General features: G+C 37.4%; 1 protein-coding gene across 4 annotated transcripts in view; it reads right to left on the reverse strand.

The window, feature by feature from the left end:
• The window catches only part of ABL2 (ABL proto-oncogene 2, non-receptor tyrosine kinase), an 88,772-nt gene that overhangs the window by 60,291 nt on the left and 10,884 nt on the right, over positions 1-17,597 (reverse strand). The window lies entirely within an intron of this gene.

Below are 17,597 nucleotides of genomic sequence, written 5' to 3' on the forward strand. Positions count from 1 at the left end.
AAAAACGCATTCAAGCTGATGGTCTGGCTAGGTCTTATTTTCGGGAAAACACGGTATTTTAGTATGCTTCACAGTGTCCATTTTGCTTTATTTCCCTTATCCATGATTTCATTTTTGATTCAAAGTGTCCCTATTCACTTAGATAGTAAGACATCAGACACAGAAGGTTTGCTAGCAAATTCAGAAATATTGTTCAGTCACTTAAAAGTTCAAATTTTATTATGTTGACATTTTTATATTCCATTTATTTTCATCACTAACAACCTGCTTGCTTTTAAAGTCCCTTTACGAATTTTGACTTTTAAATACTTTTTAGCATAGTGATACATGCTGGAGACACCAAAGCAGTTTCAAATTTCAAATGTCACCTAGTCCAATTGGAGAGGGAAAAATAGTACCCAAAATTTAATTTGTCAAAACTCTGCAACACAGCCTTTTTGGGAAGGTCTAAGAAAATAATTTATTGCATGCTGTAATATAACTATAAAAGGTACTGGAGTTTCTTTTCGGAATCTTGTATTTCTTCAAGATGCAAGTGATACTTGGGGGAACTGTGCAAACAAACTTAAATCATTAGAATTTAACCAGAATTCCCAAAGCTACCATTTAAAAATATATTCATTAGAAATACAATTTTATCTCTTACCCTATTCTTCAATAGAAATCAAATCCCACAAAGAAATGATCCCCAAATAAATCTGATAAAGCTCACTCTGTCTAGTACAGTGCTGCATATCCTATGACTATTTTAGACTCATACTAGTCACTCTGCTTTCACCCTGGCCCCCAAGAGTTTATTCTCCACAAACCAGCCAACTGAACTTTTAAATCTACCCGCCCACCCCGACCACAATAGATTCCCACCCTACTCAGAATAAAATCCTAATTCCTTATCATGCTATACAAGCCTCTAGACTTGGTCCTCAGCAATCCCTTTCATCCCACACATAACTTTTACGTTCTTTCTCCTGTATTACCATCTCCCAGCATTCTCCCCGAGCCCATCCTCGCTAGACTTCTCCACCATTCTGGAAGAATAAATGTCTCTGCTGTAAAAATATTCTCCAGAATTTTGACCTTGATGATCCTCTCCCTGGAATGCTTTTCTCCTAAAAGCCATTAAGTCTCGCTCCTTCAGATCATGCAATTCTGTGCTGAATGTCACCCTCCCAGAGGCTTTCTCTGACCGTCCTGTTCTAAACAGCACCTCCCCTCTCACTCTGTCCTTTCACCCAGCTTTATTTTTCTCCAGAACTCATCACATGATACAGCAAATAAATAAATACTTAGTGCCCCTCTCCACCCACTACAATGTCATCCCCATGAGGGCACGGAGCTTCATTTGTTCACGGCCATATTCCCAGTGCCAAAAAAGCACCTGGCAGGTGCTCAATAACTGTTAAATAAATGAAATTTTAAATGTCTGACTCTAGAATCCATGCTGTCAACTTAATTATTCATGCATACCAAAGAAGTCCTTTAAATAATAAATGTTAAGAGTGTCTTTAAACTGGGTATATTGATTGCCTCTAGGGAAGCGAACTGGGTGGCTGAAAGGAGAGGTATACAGCAATTAAAGGTATACCGCTTAAATCTTGAACTGTATTAATGTGTTAACACTGTATTACTGCATTAACTTGCTATTAATTTTAACAAAAGTTTAACATTTAAAAGTAATATCGGTGCCTACATAAACTTTCCAGTCAATTCTGCATTTTTAAGATGTGGAACACTAGTGGCAAAAATACGATTTTTCATGTTGTTCTGGGATGTTTTAATAAGATTCCTCAGGAATTTCTCAGCACAAGAAGTTACATGGTTCCTTCTCCAATGTTCCCTTACTCTTGTGCATTAACGAGAATCTCCTATCACGAGGAAGTTGGTACTGTCACCCGTTCCCTCATGTAGGGTAAAAGAGCCATCAAACAGCAAGCATGATCATGCCTTTACTAACTCATTATGGGATCGTGTGCCAAGGACCCTGTCATCAGAAATTTTGTCACCAAAGAGACCAATACCAAAGAATATCCAGGATGCGCTCTCGTGTCCCCACAACTTGAGCCCTAGCCCTGGTGATCGCACTGGATGGGAAGAAGATTGGGAAGGAAAACAGTGGAAGCATCTATTTAATCACTTTCCGTCATTCTTTCTAATCAAAGCTAATCCCCTATTTAGCAGGAAGTCACTCCCACTTTTCTTGCAAATAGTGCTTCTCTCAACTAACATGAAGGCCACCGGAAGAAGGTCCCTTTCAGAAGAGGAAACCCAGCGTGGTGACAGGAATGAAAGCTTCATGGACCCCTTCTAGACCTAAGGGCCTTCCCAATGCTTTACACCTGTGTTAGCTCACATAGGATAAGAATTATAAAACCAGAATTTGAAAAAATAAGCACTGATTTCTGCCAGCTATAAAGTAATATAGACTAATGCACTTCTTAACTTTCAAATTCAGATAATGCTGTACACTTTTCCAACGCCTGTACATTAAAATATTAGGTATTATATGATAGTATGACAAGCTCAATCTTTCTGTATGAAATAATTTTAACTAGGCACAAATCATTTAAATAATCTCCACTCTTAAAATAAATAAATCAATCACAGGACTTTTCCCCCAAAAGTACTGTAGTGTTATGAAAGAGCGAACAATTAATTAATTACTCCCTCAACTGAAATTAGAGTATTCGACAATCAATTGGAACCTGTCATATAAAAATTAAGTTTGGACATAAGCAAAAGCATTATATAGCCTCTCTTTTGTTTCTTTTCTTAAAAAAAAATTTATTGCAAACAAACAAAAAAGTATAAGAGCAAAAGAGTAACTGTGACACTGTGACATTTTGTCTTTCCTCTACAGTCAAAATGTAACAGAAGATGAACCAGTCATATTTATATACTGATTAGCCATTGTACACAATGGGGAACTTAACCATACTCAATAGTTACAGGCTGATTTAAGAAAAATGGTCCATAGGAATACGTACTGTGGCTCTCCTTTTACCACAGGTAGATACAGCTGGTCTTGGTCAACCCATCCAGATGCAAACTGAAAGAAAGGCTTCATTATTCCAGCACTCTCTAGCTCTTTCCCCATTTTGCTAGACAGACAGAGATAAAACAAAAACTACTATATCAGAATGTCAAATGCAATCCTACACAACACTGTTAGCTCCAGACTATCCTACCAAATTATCGCCCAAACTCTACTTAAAACAAATTCTCAGTGATTCCTATATATACCACCTTTATTTTCAATGGACAAATATACTTGTTCTTACCCCAGACTGCCTGACTCCATTTTCAAAATCATGCTGTCATGATGATATGCAATTTCACCTATCCGTTGTGCTACTAAATAACAGAAATGAAGTGAATTGACGAGTTAAATCTGAAAAGTCACTTAATCTTTAAGTACCTATGCGGTAGGCATAGAGGAATGAAATACACACTAAACAGAAAACTCGTACAATCATATCACAGACAAAAACCAAAAAATGGGTTACGAAAAATAAAGAATAAATTTTTTGTTAACCAAAGTGTTTTCCAGAACATTAATGAGTCTGATAATCTTTTCCTAATAAACAGAAGAGCCTAAATTCTTTTCTTGAAACTTTGCTATTTTAAAAACGCAACTCAACTTTTTATACATTTCTCTTGAGAGCATTAACTACTGTGTCTACTTAAATTACTAGAAAGAAATCAAGATATTAAACTCTCTTGAATACCTTTAATAGCAGTATGAATTATCCTCTTTATTATGTGTATCTAAGGTTATATTTCATACTTTCTAAGATAAATGTTTAGAATAATACACATGATATAATGGAGAAAATTGTAACAAACTCAAACCAAGTATCAGCTTTTCAGACCTTCCAACAAAGCACAACTTTACAAAATAAATAAGAACCATTACTTTCCTGCACTATGAAAGAAAAATAAAAACAGTTTTCTGAATTCAAAGAAATTTGAGGCAACACCACCAGAGAAAGTGGCCAACAAATTACACTATTAATTTCCACACTTTAAAAAGGCAGCAAATTCCATGATCTCACTTATATGTGGAGTCTAAAAAGTCAAACTCAGAAACAGAGTAGAACAGCAGTTGCGTCAGAGAGAGGAGGGAATGAGATGTCGATCAAAGGGTACAAAGTGTCAGTTACAGAAGATGAATAAATTATGGGGATCTAATGTCCAGCACAGTGTTTATAGTTAATAATAATGTACCGTATACTTGAAATTTGCTATTAGTGCCGATCTTAAGTGATCTCACCACACACACACACACAAAAAGAAAAATGGTAACTATATGAGGTGATAAATATGTTAATTAGCTTGACTGGGTATGCATTTCAATATGTATACATATAGCAAAACATCAAAATGTTGTTCATCTCACAATCTATACACATATCAAAACATCATGTATGTTGTATCAACATACATCAAAATGTAATATACAACGATGTTTTAATTCAATGTATACAATTCCTATTTGTCAATTATACTTTAATAAAACTGAAAAAATGCAAATTCTTCCACAAGTGAATATTATTGTCAAATTTATAGTCCAAACGTGTTCTAAAAGTCTACATTTTTCATGTAAGCAAAAGGGAAGTAGTAACTTTATTAAATAGGAGATAATTTTTAAACTATAGTGGCAACTGGATTTTCTTCCTAAGTACTGGAGTATCCCCTAGTGGACTGGTGAAGAACAGTTTTTTTGCTCATTAAATTGTCTTTTATCTTAACAAATTCATACCTACAGAGTATGTTTTTCCCCCCATGGTCAAAGCAATATTAACATGGGTTTTTGTAAATTTCATAATTTTCAATTCAATGGGGGCCCTGCAAGACAAATCTGTTTCTTGATAAAATATTATTTACAATGTTCTGAATATAATCTCTTCCAAGAATTGTGTTATAAAAGATGATCATGAGTTTAGAAATTTAAAATCAGCCTTCTTTAACAGTTTCCTAATAACATAACTTAAAGCAAAGGAAGTATGGAAATTAAACCACCTCACTCATCTAAATGTCAATATTCAAATTATGAATATTAAGCAGAGTGCTTTCTAAAGAGCCAGTGGTTACCAAAAAAGAATTTGACAAACTACTGATAGGGCTTAGAAATTATTTTTTTACATACCATATAATTTCTGGTAACATGTGGACCAAGAATGACTAAAAGCAACTTTTAAGGCATCAACATCTTACACAAAATAAAAACTAAACAATGACATTTCATATTTTTGCAAGTAATCAAGCAAAATCTACTGAAGCATACAAAGTATACAAAGCCTTTGCGATCATACTTGAACACACTGAAAATAATGTTGCCATGCTTCCATATGGTCTTCACCATTCTGTTTCCTCCGTCTGAAACACTCTTCCCCAGTCCCAGCCACTGACCTATTTGATTCCTGCCCATCCTTCAATTCCCAACTCAATCAACACTAACCTCCTTGACTAGGTAAAATCCACTATTACTGTATCTCATAGCACTATGTACCTCATCTTTTGCTGATTTATTTAAGTACTGGCTACTCATATTACAGGGTTAAAGAGTCTTACTATCTTTACAGGGTTGTTGTGAAGAAGATTAAGTGAACACGTACAAACCACCTACCGTGTTTCCCCGAAAATAAGACCTCACCAGACCATCAGTTCTAATGTGTCTTTTGGAGCAAAAATTAATATAAGACCCGGTATTATATTATACCCAGTCTTATATTCTACTGTGTTTCCCCCAAAATAAGACCTAGCCAAACAATCAGCTCATTAGCTCTAATACGTCTTTTGGGGCAAAAATTAATATAAGACCCTGTCTTATTTTACTGTAAGACCAGGTCTTATATAAGACCCGGTATAATATAATAATATTAATATAATACCGTGTCATATATATATATATATATATACACACACACACACACACACATATATATATATTTTTAATATGTTATTGGGGAAGGGGAACAGGACTTTATTGGGGAATAGTGTGTACTTCCAGGACTTTTTTTTTTTTCCAAGTCAAGTTGTTGTCCTTTCAATCTTAGTCATGGAGGGCGCAGCTCAGCTCCAGGTCCAGTTGCTGTTGTTAGTTGCAGGCGGCGCAGCCCACCATCCATTGGAGAGAGTCGAACCGGCAACCTTGTGGTTGAGAGCCCACTGGCCCATGTGGGAATCGAACCAGCAGCCTTCAGAGTTAGGAGCATGGAACTCCAACCGCCTGAGCCACCGGGACGGCCCCAATACCAGGTCTTATATTAATTTTTGCTCCAAAAGACGCATTAGAGCTGATGGTCCGGCTAGGTCTTTTCTTCGGGGAAACACAGTAAAACAAAGCCAGCCACCATGTACATACTATTAGTACTAGCCCCACTGAACCTGTCAGAGATAAAGTATGCTTCTAACATCTAAGACTATTCCTTTCTTTTATTGTGTTGTCAAAAACCACTTTATTGTCAGCATTAACACAGTACTAGAGTTGTTCTAATCCATTCCTTATCAAATTCTGATACCCCCCCTTCAAGAGGTAAAGCTTAATTCCCCATCCTTTGACTAGAATTAGACACTCACTTGTAACAAACAGAATAAAATGGAAGTAAAGGTGCATGACTCGGAGACTAGGTCATAAACACATACTATGGCATTCTGCTCCCTCTCTCTAGCATCACTTGCTCTGGGGAAGCCAGTCGCCATGTTGTGGGGACACTCAGCCAGCCCTGTGGAGTGGCCCATGTGCCAAGGAATGAGGCTCCCACTGGCAGCTGCGGCAGTGAGCGGCCCTGCAGCCCCAGCCAAGCCTTAGATGATCAGAGCTCTAGCTGGCAGCTTGACTGCAACCTCACGACACCCTGAGCCAGAACCACAGAGCTAAAAAATTTCCAGATTTCTGACACTGAGAAATCGTCTGAGATCACAAGCACGTACTGGTTGTTTTAAGGGGCTAAACTTTGGGGTAATGAGGTACTCAGTAACAAATACAACTAATATATTGTGTTTAATATGTTTAAAGAAAAAAGAGGACGATGATAATAAATGAAGAAACAAAAGACACTATGAAAAAAGATCAACAACTCAACAACAAAACAATAAACCTGATTCAAAAATGAGCAAAGGATTCGAACAGACATTTCTCCAGAGGTGCACAAATGCCCAACAAGTACACGCAAGGAGGCCCCACCCCACTAATCATTAGGGAAATGCAGATGGAAACCACAATGAGATCACCACCTCCTACCATCAGGACAGCTACTACCAAAAACATAGAAAACGTGTTAACAAGGATATGGTGACCCTGGAACCCCTGTGCACTGATGCTGGGAATGTAAAATTGTGCAGTCACTATGGAAAACAGTATGGCAGTTCCTCCAAAGATTAAAAACTGAATTACCACATGATTCAAAAAGTTAAAGTTGGGTCTCAAAGAGGTACCGGTACACCTACGTTCCTAGCAGCATTATTCTCGATAGTTAAAAGATGAGAGCAACCCAAGTGGTTCATCAATAGATGAATGAACAAAACGTGGCACATGCATACAGTGGACGAGCACACAGTGGGATATCATTTAGCCTTAAAAAGGGAGGAAATTCTGACAGTTACGGCATGGGTGAAGCTTGAGGACTTGGGTTAAATGACATAAGCCAATCACACAAGGACAAATACTGTGTGGTTCCACCTATCTGAGGTACCCAGAATACTCAAATCCATAAAGACAGGGAGCAGAATGGTGGTTGCCAGGGGGGGAAGGAGAAGTGGGGAGTTATTGTTTACTAGGTACAGTTTAGCAAGATGAAAAGAGGTCTGGAGATGGATGAGTGATGGTTACACAATGTGAATGGACTTTATGCCATTGAACTGTACATTTTAAAATGGTTAAAATGGTAAATTTTATCTTATGTGTACATACCACTATTTTTTTTAAAGATCAGACATTTCAAAGAGAATCAAACAGAACCTGCAGAAATGAAAAATATAATAACTGAAATTATAAATTCAATGGATGGAGTAAACAGCAGATTAGACCAGCTAAAGGACACTCTGAAGAAATACACAAAATGTGGCACAGTGATACAACTGAAAATATGGAAGAGAGGTTAACATGAGGACAAAACAAAAGGCCCAACATATATCTAAACAATGTTCAAGAAGAAAAGAGTAGAGAAAATGGGAAGAGGCAATATTTGAAGATATAATTGCTGAGACTTTTCCAGAACTGCTGAAGTTTAAGAAGCTTCAAAGAATCTCTAGCAGGATAAATAACAAGAAATCCATACCTCTTTGTAGTGAGAATGCAGAATACTAAAGACAAAAAGATTTATGAAACCACCAGATAGAAATGACAGATCATCTCCAGGAAAGATAATTAGCCTGACAGCTAACTTCTCAATAGCAATAATGGAACCCAGGGAATAATCTATTGTAAAGGCTGAACACTAAATCAGATACACTTCAAGGCTGAACACTTGAACCTATGACTGTGAGGGCCCTTCCGCCACCCAGGAAAGAAAATACACTCTCATCATCATATTATAGTGAACTAATTCTTAGCTTGATGTGCATATCCAAATGGTTATTTTTTCTCCAGAATAAGTATACCTGCTTGTTTCAGTAGGAGGATACATTTTCTTGTAAAATGTTCTACAGGTGATTTTGATACATAATCCTGGTTAAGGAGAAGAAGAAAAGGTATAGAGGGAGGGAATATAACGAGACAAAATATTAACAATTGTGGAATCTAGGAAAAGAGTAAATGAGAGTTCTTAATGTTTTTCTTAAAACTGTTCTATAACCTTGAAATTTTCAACATTAAAAAGTTATTTAAAAAATCATACGCATGACAGAATTATACAATGTTTTTAATGTGCCACTATCTTTCCAAAAATTAATTCAAAAAGTTCTACGTAATAGGATATCATGCCTTTAAATGAGTCCAAATTGTCCCATTGTTACTTGAAAGTATCGTGATGAGAGAATAGAGGTTGGATGTGTTTAATCAGTTACTGAAACTCACTAACATGCCAGTGTCAACTATTTCATGACAACCTCACCATAAAGGTATAGAAGCCATTCATCAAGTGTCCATGCCTCCCCCAACCCCTTCTTGACTTTGTACTTATGATACTCTTAGTTCTTAAAATAAACTATGTAAAGTTCCACTGGGTGATTTTGGAGATAAATTTAAAATTCCATTTTCTAAAACGTACTGGTTTTTCTCTTCTCACTAACCTTCCTATGCAACCTCATGTAGGACCAATAAGGGAAAGAGAAACAAAGTTTGCCTTCTCTCTTCTTTCCCCTTTAAACTTCTCCTCTCTCTCTACATCTTGACCAGCAGAAGAATACTAACAATGTGTGAGTCAGTATGTGCAAGGCACAGTGGTAGAAGCTTCACATAAATTACCTTATTTAATACTCAAACCACCTTATACAGCAGGTATTATCATCCTCATTTTATAATAAGTTCAAACGATCACACAGAGAATAAACCAGAACTCCAACCCAAACCTGCCGAGTTCCCACAGCCGTGTACTTTCTATATCACGGTGCTTGGAGTCACATGTGTTGTCTCACTCTCCGTTCTCCTTTCAGGATAATGTATTTCTATAAAGTACAGAACCTTAGCTGATAGCCTGACGTCGAGATTCAGTTTCACAAAAATAGAACCTTAGAAGTTTCTCAGTCACAAATTAAGAACTTTTTGTCTCTCCAACAGACTCCAAACTAACTTCTAGTTTCACTTATTCTTTCTACTACCCAATTTAGACAAAACTGAAACCAAAATATGACACCTGCCTATTGGATGTTTCCATGGAGAGGCTTTCATTTAGCACTGTGGATCCCAGTTGTCAATTTATCTGACCCCTGTTGTGTTGGGGTGTCCCCACACCATCCCCAGGTTCAGTGCTTCCCGAGGGGTACTCAGAGGACTCAGCAGAGTCGTACTCATAGTAATGATCTATGAAAGCAAAAGGATACAAAGCAAAATCAATAAAGGGAAAAGGCACACGGGGCAAAGTCCAGAGGAAACCAGGTGCAAGCTTCCAAGAGTCCTCTCCCAGGGGAGTCACCTAGGACACACTTAACTTCTCCAGCAAGGAGTTATAACAACATGTACGAGGTGTGATCACAAAATATGTGAATGTTTAAATTTAAAAAATGTATTACAGTAAAAGACACACTACCATTAACCCCCCTCACAATACTCCCCCTCGCTTCGAACACACTTATCCCATCATTCTTGCCACTTTCTGAGCTATTCTGGAAGTCCTCTTTCATGAGTGTCTAGTTGTGCTGCGGTGGCTGCCTCGATATCCTGAATCGTTTTGACTTTGGGGAAGAGCTAGAAGTCACATGGTACCAGATTGGGTCAATAAGGTGGATGAGGACAGGCTGTAATGTTTTATTTCAGAGAAATTGCTGTACCAGAAGTGATGTGTGACGTGGAGTGTTGTCATGATGATGATTTACCGCACACTTTAAAACACATCTTCTTTCTCTCAACCGTAGCTCACACCCAACTGACTGCACCGAACAAGTTGAAACTTGTCACACACTGTCACTAAGGTTCCACACACCACTTCCTGTATTGAAGATCCCTGCCTTTCTGCTGGATGGCACTCGGCAGAAGCATTCACCATATTTTTTTATCGTATAAAATTCTGTCTAGAGGATAAGCTCATTAAAGATTCAGTACCCAAGGTTTTTCTTGGAGGCTGGTCACACAGATACCCAATGCCTACCAAAATTCCAGATTCCCAGGAGGAAAGCAGGTGTTCAGAATAAGCTATGCAGTTTGTACAGTTTGGACATGGTGAGCCAGCTACTCTTTTTAGTTCTGGGAATGGTGGGAACCCTCCTAAAATCCAAGTTCCCAGATACCAGCCAAGGGCCAACCTTGTAAGAAGGCCATTCTAAGGATTTCAATCTCAAGCTTCCAATGGTAACTCTTTTCTGTACGACTGAGATGTTTCCTTTGGAAATAACATATTTGGTTTTGTTTTGTTTTTGGCATTCCCTGTTTTCTGTCCAAAATGTGCCCCCATTTCCTGTCATTTTAAGTAAAATTTCCTTTCCTGGGGTTTATGTTTATTTGTAATGTATCAGCTCTTTATGCCCAACTTTTAAAACTCTTTTACAAGCCACAAATACACTAGATACGCGAAGGAATGATTAAATTCTGTATCTTTCCTTAAGTAGAATACCTGTGAAAAAAAGTCCTTTTAAGATTTAAAGATGGTAAAAATTTAATCTTAGCACCCTGGGATAAATGTCATTTGATGCAATTTAATAGATCTTACTGATCATCCATACTGTAACCGAATCAATAACTGTTAACACTTTTTAAAGAAAAAAGTGGGCCTCAGTACCATTAGATCTCTACGTATTACCAGTTAATACACATTTTTACAAATTGGCTGCTAACACTGTGGGAGTGCTATTCTTTTATAAATCACCACCTAAAAACTAGACAGTAAACCCACGCTTCCTTCTTCTTGAAAGAAATTAAACTCATGACATTTTAAAAGGAATAGAATATCACCTTGCTGTCCTCCTCCACACTTTTATTTTCAAGAGTTAATGCCTCCAACTAAGTATGTTCTGTTCAAAGGGTCATATAAAAAGTTAACATCACAAGAAAATTTCAGTTCAGTTTTTTTTTAAGAGGATTTTAAATAGATGTATACAAATAAATACTTTCAGTTTTTGGTTATATCAGCAAATTAAGCCATGCTGGACTCTAAATGAATTAGTGATTGATCTGTACCCTGAAATAAATGCTGAAAGGTCTTCTGCCTTTTTTCCTGCAATCTCTTCCATTAATGTATGTCCTGTCCTTAGATAAACTTATTATGAGCTCAGCAGAAAGAATATGCACAGCTTTCAAAGAACTTAATCTAACTGAGGAAACAGGAATAACAACAAAAATTACAAGACTAAAGTATAAGTGTTAAACAGTGTGAGAAGTAAATGCAAAAGTTCTAAAAAGAGGCCCCCCAAAAGCCCCTTTCTCCCTTAAAATTTACAAGGTTCAAAACATGTAAAGTGAAAAAAGATAGTCAACAAAAAATTGCATGTTTGCTTTGTATACACTTTGGTTAACAATACAAAGCACATGCATGAAAGAGGGTTTAAAAGGATGCACATCTCAACTTTAATGATTGTTGACTCCAAATAGAAAGGTAGGTTTTCGGGTTTGTTTTACTTTTTGCTTATGTTCTTTTTTCCCCATAATGAAATATTCTGTTTTTATAATAAGGACAATTTTTTTCCCTTTTCCTTTAAAGAAATGAAGGAAAAGAGTAGTAAACAAATGGCTTTTTTCTCTTTTTTGTAGTTTAAAGCAAGATTTTTGTGTTTAATAAACATTCTACACTTGGACAAACAATAATATAAAATACAAACATTTGACACTTGGCCATTCTTCTGTTGGCTTTGCAAGCTGTCCTCTTAAAACTCAGTGGTCAAAAATAAATAAAACTAAATACTCCAGAAAAGATCTTCAAGTTAGAAAGCAGTTAATATGCACCATCACCCTCCCTATTAGTACGGACTGTCCCCTCACCGAGGTTCTCCTCTCAAGGTGACTTTCTTAGATCATTCCTCACTTCTATTATTTTCCCAAAGACCATCCTCCTCAAAGTAAACAACTTTTTTCCTATGTTCATTGCAAAGAACTACATGTGTATTATTGTTAGAAAGCTATCCACAGAAGCCCATGCATTCAGAGGGGCACCATGATATACTGGAAAGCACAGTGGGTTAGTCTTATGTTACGTTTCACCTCTGGCTGTGCCACTGATTATATACTATTTAATTTAGTATGACTAGGAGATAAAGGATTCTTTAGTGGCAGGTTATCTTAAGATATTTCTCTTTACACAACAACTGCTCAGTGTAAAAAAAAATTCAAACACCACAGACAGTAGAGTTACAAGTGGAAATTCCCTTTATAGCGCCACTCCCATCACCCACTAAGGGGCCTAAGAAAACAATAGGATGCTTTTTAAATAAAATTCTAATAGGATGCTAATACAGTGATAACTTATCTGTTCATTCACTGCTGTCTGCACTAAGAGGAACTTCCTCTGACTCTAACAGACTCTGAGTATCACTCAGATTCTAGAGTTTGAGCTCAATATGGTTACTACATAGAAATTTGGGTTTTCTTTCTAAGGGGGTGGGGGTTTAGTGTGTTGCATATAACACAAAAAGAAAGAGCGACCCAGTATTTAGCGACCACCAGTGCAAACTATGGTAGTCATTACTGCTCTCCGTCAAATATTTCTAGCTGCCCTCCCAGGCACACACGAAACTCCACCTTCCTCATCGTCTTGACGTGATGTAGGCCATATGGCTGTTCTGGGCCAATGAAATATAAAAGGAAGCGACGTATGCCTCTTCTGGCTTTTAAAGTTTCCACTAGTACTTGACTCACCCTTCTCTTTCCCTCTGCAATTGCAACTGCCCCACATTCTAGAATGATGGTGGAAGACTGTCAGCCTGGCTCTATGGGTGACAAAAGATGGGCATAGCCCCTCCCCACCTCCCGCACACCAAGCCCCCACCCCCAATACACACACACACACACACACACACACACACACACACACAGAACATGTAGGGTGAATGACAGACTTTTGATGTGTTAATTCACTAAAATTGGGGTGGGGGGAGCTGTTGTTATCAGCCCATAACTTAGTTATCCTTAGTCTAACTAGACAGACCAACTGATTCTAAAGTTAATATTAAAAATTAAGCAATCAAGAATGTTCTGAAAAAGAAGAGCAATTAAAGAACTAGCCCTCCTGAACAGCAACAAGAATAGAAATCTAAGATATAGCACTAAGTACACGTCAAGCACTGTCCTAAGCACTTAACTCATGCGTTCACCCCTCATCGCAGCCCCGTTAATAGGTATCATTATCATCTCCATCCTACACGCACGGACACAATCACAGGGCTGCTGAGTAACCTGCCCGAGGTCACACAGCTCAGGAAGTGGTTAGGACAAGACTCAGAGCAAGGCAGTTTCGCACAGAAGTCTGTAATATTCCTAACCACCGTGCTACACTGCACATTACAAAAATACAGTAATTAAAACAGTGTGATACTGGCACATAATTAGGCAAATCAACAAACAGAACAGAAAATCCAGAAATAGAATCAAATGCACAGAGGATTTTAGCTACAAAAAGGTAGATAAAAGATAGTTTATTCAATAAAGGGTGATTCGGAATTCCCTATATCCTGTCAGCAATTCCAATGTAAGGCATTTAGCTTATATCTATGCTAGCGCATGTTTAAAATGATACATATAAGGTTTTTTACTGCCACTGTTTGAAAACAACCTAATATATAATTCATCCATACAATGAAATGCTACACATTCATTCTCTAAAAACCAAAAAGCAAGATCTTCATTTACTAACGGAGAAGAATCTCCAAGATAAATAAAGTGAGGAGAAAAAAAAAAAAAGCAAGGTGCAAAGCAATGTATATGTTTCCATTGGTCTTAAAAAAAAAAAAAAAGAGTGGGGATAGACATGCACAGACATGCATATACACACAAGTATATAGTACATCTCTAGACATATGCACAAGAAACTGGATTTGGATTGCCAAAATTAAGTGGCCAGGGGAAAGGAGGTGGCAGAAACACTTCTGTACCATTTGAATTTTGAACCATGTAAAGGTATTGACCATTCATTAAATAAACAAAGGACTTAAGTTTTAAATCATTCAGCAGCAGGAATAAGTACCAAAGAAATATACTGAGAATTGTCATGATAAGAGAAGCTGAGCAGCCATCAGACTCCATATATAAGCTGAAATGGAGAAAGCCGGCTGGAAGAAAGGAAAACAGATGTACAGAGCAAAAAAGATGCCAAAACCTTGCAGCTCCTGAAAGAGAAAGATGGAGTATGCAGCCTTAAGGGCTTATCAGCCCCCGTTTCCATGAGACCCAGATGTACAATGATTTCTACCCATGGCGTGTTACGATCACCAGTGTACCCACATATAACACTCCCTTCCACCACCTTCTGGAGTTAGCCATATATATATACACACACACACACACACACACACACACACATATGTGTGTGTGTATATATGTATATATACACACACGCATACATACAGAGAGAGAGAGAGAGAGAGAGAGACAGAGAGAGAGTTTTATTTTCTTAAGGGCCCTACAACTAGCTTTTCTATCTATATGAACGAGAAGGTATTTTAGGATGATTTCAAAGTTTCCTTTACAAAAGAAGAAAGATTATAACTCACCTAAGTGCTAGAAATATACAATCAGAATGCTGATAACTATACCAAAAACAAAAAACTATACATTATACTTACCTATACATCCAGAAATATCGAACTCTGGTAATTAAATCTAGGCACAGAACAAGCCTAAAAACAATATACCACTTTGTATTAAGGTCTCAAAATTATCTCAATCTCAATATTGTCATAATTGTTTCTTAAATGCATTTAAAACTTTTGAAACTTAAGTATATACACCAATAAAAATGTTAGCAAAACAACCATAAAAAATAATAATAGCTACCACTTTTTGAGTATTTACCAATTACCATGCACACTTCTTGGAATTTTACATGTAATGATTATTTAATTCTCACAACGCTATGAGGTAGGTCCTATTAGTATGACAATTTTAGATGAGGAAAAAGACACAGAAAATAAATACCTTGCCCAGGAGTACATTATTTCTAAGGTCTCTTAGGGCTCTAAATTTCATACCTATGTCAAGATACTCAAATCATCAACTTAATCCAGGATCTAAACCCACAGTCTAAACTAACACCAGAGACCATGCTATTCACAGCATGCTTATAAATGGTTGCAGCTCTGACTGATGTTATAATTGAAAGCACTCAACTAGAAAACCCAAATGCTTCAAGAATTGCAAGTGTAAAAAATTTGTTTACATCAAGATCAGGCAGCAAACACAATGTCATTCCTGGTAGATCAGGAATCTCATAAATACGGTTTTTTCCAAAAATTATTTTCCAGGCAATAGTAATTACCTAGCTTTCTTTTATTACTATTTCTTTTAAATTCAATTTGAAAAAATATGTGAGAAAAGCACAAACACAGTACATGAAGGCTAGTCTCAAAATGAACAAAACAGTGATATTTATTAATCTTTAACAAAGTGAACTGTACATGTTATGTTTTGTTTTTGCTTGTATTGCATTCTCATGAAGGCTTTGGGAAGACAGGGGAGCATCAGAGCAGGATATCTCCCCACAGGTGCAGCAGGGAATTGGAAAACCACTAAACAAAGTCAAACTCTGCTTCCCACTGGCTGTGTGGCCTTAAGGCAGGAGACAATCTCTGAGCTACAAGTCTTCATCTGTACACCCAGGAAGGATAGCTCCCAGGCTTGTTTCCAGGATTAAATGAGACAGAATCAAGTGCACAGCTCACAAGCACCCGATGTTACGCTCGTATTACAGCATAATGGTGAAGGGCACAACTTTCAGTTAGACGTGTCTTATTTTGAGACCCATTTTCATCATTTCTTACCCAAGGACTTAATAAGACAACACTTGGTGCATTGAGTTTGGCACATAAATGCTGAGCAAATATTATTATATAAATAATATTACCAAAAGCAAAAAATAGGCATCAACAAAAGATAACTGGAAACAGAACCCAGGAAACTCTGCGACCAAGCTGTGTGTCCATGACTAACTTTTCATCTCTCTCTAAGCATTAGTTTATCTGTAAATCAAGTGCATTAGAATACATGAGTTTTAAGGTCTCTTCCAGCTCTAAATTGTTATACCTATGTCTGTCTGGCTACCAAAATCATAAATTTTATCTTAAAACCTCTCTCTCTCTCTCTCTCTCTCTCTCTCTCCCTCTCTCTCTCTCTCTCTCCCCCCGCCCCCCCCCGGGAAAGAAAAACCAAATCAGCAGAAGACAGAGAAATTCAGAGATTCAGAGAAATGGCCACAACTGCCAAGCTCTACAACTCCAGCAGAAGATTCTAATCAGAAAATGTTAATGCCCCAATATTTTAAATGCAAAAAAATTATTTTAAAAAGAAAACCTAACAATAATGAAAAAGTGTTAAATTTATAGTCGCTACCAAACACTGAAAATACTTATCAGGCATTTTGCGTCCCTGCCTGTCTCACAGGACTCTCCTGAGCAGTGCTTCTCCCACAGAAGCCAAACACATTCTAAGTCAGGAGTTCTCAACCGGGGCTGGGTGATACTACCTGCAGGGGATTTTGGCAATATCTGGAAACCTTTTTTGGTTATCACAAGAAGAAGCGGAATGCTACCGGCATTCAATTGGTAGGGACCAAAGAGGCCGCCAAACATCCCGCAATGCATAGGACAGCCCCACGGCAATCATTCAGCCCAAAATGCCAATATTACAAAGGTTAAGAAACCCTGTGACAGGTGATCGGACCACTCAACACAGTGACTCTCTCTGGAATTTGGAACTGAGACTAAGAAATGAGTTTACTATAGACCGTCCCCTGATTAGAGCAGATATTTTTTTAAAAACTGGAAAGTGGGATATGAATTGAATGCCTGAGAGAGAAGAATAA

This window comes from Rhinolophus sinicus, chromosome 11 (assembly GCF_057876585.1).
Source record: "Rhinolophus sinicus isolate RSI-liver-muscle chromosome 11, RSI-T2T, whole genome shotgun sequence".
In the NCBI taxonomy this organism is placed as follows: domain Eukaryota; kingdom Metazoa; phylum Chordata; class Mammalia; order Chiroptera; family Rhinolophidae; genus Rhinolophus; species Rhinolophus sinicus.